The 2,500-nt window shown below is 46.5% G+C and overlaps 1 protein-coding gene across 1 annotated transcript in view; it reads left to right on the top strand.

Moving 5' to 3' along the window:
* Positions 1-2,500, top strand: part of tmem104 (transmembrane protein 104) — a 68,555-nt gene that overhangs the window by 21,331 nt on the left and 44,724 nt on the right. The window lies entirely within an intron of this gene.

Raw genomic sequence — 2,500 nt, 5'->3', positions numbered from 1 at the left:
AAAAGTGAAAGCCCATTGGGAAACTCCAACTCCCATTGTCATTGTGACACAGCACTCCACAGCACACTGCACACAACGAAATTGCATTTATGCCTCACCCGTGCAAGGGGGCAGCCCTCAGTGGCGCCCCATGGGGAGCAGTGCGGTGGGACGGTACCATGCTCAGGGTACCTCAGTCATGGAGGAGGATGGGGGAGAGCACTGGTTGATTACTCCCCCCACCAACCTGTCGGGTCGGGAGTCGAACCGGCAACCTCTGGGATGCAAGTCTGACGCCCTAACTGCTCACCCATGACTACCCGGTACCTGAAATAAGGCGGAATATGGAGAAAGAAAGAGAGGGGGGACCAGAGAGAGTGAGCGATCAAATGACGCACTTTTGTCAGTGCACTGACAGTCAGTGCACAGTGCACACGGTGCACTGAGGTCTTTAGTGCATAGTGTCGTGGAAAAGTTTGAAAAATAGTGTGGTAATGGTAAATAATGGTGTGTATTGGCACTGCCCTCACGATTCCATTCAATTACGATTCTGGAGGTAACGATTCGATTCGATTCAATCCGATTCTATGATGCATTGCAATGCATTACATTTTCTACTGAAAGCAAGGCAAATTTTTCATCAGTCATGAGGTAATTCAAGCTGAACAACATTTTGTTGGATTTTGTCTGTGTCAGTCTTGGCATTTTCAATGCTTTGAGGTGCTTTAATTTAATGAAATGTTCATTTGCTCCAGAAATATCCACAGAAGTAATTGAAACTTGAAAATATATGCCTCATCGATTATGGCACTTGCCAAGTCCATTATTGAATTGTCCTGCCCTGCATTGCGATGCCGAATCGATTATTTTTGACATTCACTATTTTCTGGTAAACCTTCCCTACATCGTAACCACAGAACTATGACGACGTTACCAGAGGTCTTGTGTAACAGATCAAGAATTGGTCATTTGCATACCGACTGGTGGCATTATGCTCATAACAGATGCCCTGCAACACACTGAGTCATTGATCTGAGAAGTGTGTGTGTGTTTGTGTGTGTGTGTGTGTGTGTGTGTGTGTGTGTGTGTGTGTGTGTGTGTGTGTGTGTGTGTGTGTGTGTGTGTGTGTGTGTGTGTGTGTGTGTGTGTCTGTGTGTGTGTGTGTGTGTGTGTGTGTGTGTGTGTGTGCTTGCGTGTGTGCGTGTGCGTGTGCGTGTGCGTGTGCGTGTGCGTGTGCGTGTGTGTGTGTTTGTGTGTGTTCATACATCACTGGGTATGAGTTTGTGGTTTGCTGATTGGAGGATGCATGTGCCTTGTTAGATGACTGAACAGACACGCCCCTACTGTTCTACACACACACACACACACACACACACACACACACACACACACACACACACACACACACACACACACACACACACACACACACACACACACACACACAGTCACTGTGAATCATAAGCAGGGTTGTTTTGTATATTTTATTGTGCCTCTTTAGCCTGTGCCCAGACAGTATTGACGTGTGTGTGTGTGTGTATGTGTGCGTGTGTGTGCGCGCGCGTTTGTGTGTATAGATGTGCATGTGTGTGTGTGTGTGTGTGTGTGTGTGTGTGTGTGTTTTGTCTTGTTCTATTTCTAATTTATTTGCTTGTGGCCAGATAGGTGGCTGGTCAGATGGAAAACACACACAAACACACACACACACAGATGCAGAAATGGAAGACTATCACATTATTTAGTGTGTGTGTTAGAATATCACATTATATCACATTATTTAGTGTGTGTGTGTGTGTGTGTTAGTGTGTGAAGGCCATTGACATTAGTCTACAAGTCTCCAGGTTCTGCTGATGAAACCAAGTGGAGTGTGAGTGGGGGGAAAGAGGATGGTGAGTGTGGTGCAAGTGTGTTTGTATTTGTGTGTGTGTGTGTGTGTGTGTGTGTGTGTGTGTGTGTGTGTGTGTGTGTGTGTGTGTGTGTGTGTGTGTGTGTGTGTGTGTGTGTGTGTGTGTGTGTGTGTGTGTGTGTGTGTGTGTGTGTGTGTGTGTGTGTGTGTGTGTGTGTATTAACCACTACACATGGCAGACAGAACTGTATGTGTGTGTGTGTGTATGTTACTGTGTGTGTGTGAGTGTGTGTGTGTGTGTGTGTGTGTGTGATACAGCATGTGTGTGTGTGTGTGTTTGATGCAGTGTGTGTGTTACTGTGTGTGTGTTACTGTGTGTGTGTGTGTGTGTGTGTGTGTGTGTGTGTGTGTGTGTGTGTGTGTGTGTGTGTGTGTGTGTGTGTGTGTGTGTGTGTGTGTGTGTATGTGATACAGCATGTGTGTGTGTGTGTGTGTGTGTGTGTGTGTGTGTGACAGGGCTTTATATCTCCATTGGAGAGTGTCATGGGAGCAGTTGACAGGAGCAGAAGCTGTTATTGATGTGCAGATGCTGTGTGTGTGTGTGTGTGTGCATACGTGTGTGTGTGTGTGTGTATGTGTGTATGTGTGTGTGCGTGCGTGTGTGTGTGTGTGTGC

This window comes from Engraulis encrasicolus, chromosome 17 (genome assembly GCF_034702125.1).
Source record: "Engraulis encrasicolus isolate BLACKSEA-1 chromosome 17, IST_EnEncr_1.0, whole genome shotgun sequence".
NCBI classification, from domain to species: Eukaryota; Metazoa; Chordata; class Actinopteri; order Clupeiformes; family Engraulidae; genus Engraulis; species Engraulis encrasicolus.
The sequence above is the reverse complement of the archived record's forward strand: the minus strand, read 5'-3'. Positions and strand labels throughout refer to the sequence as shown.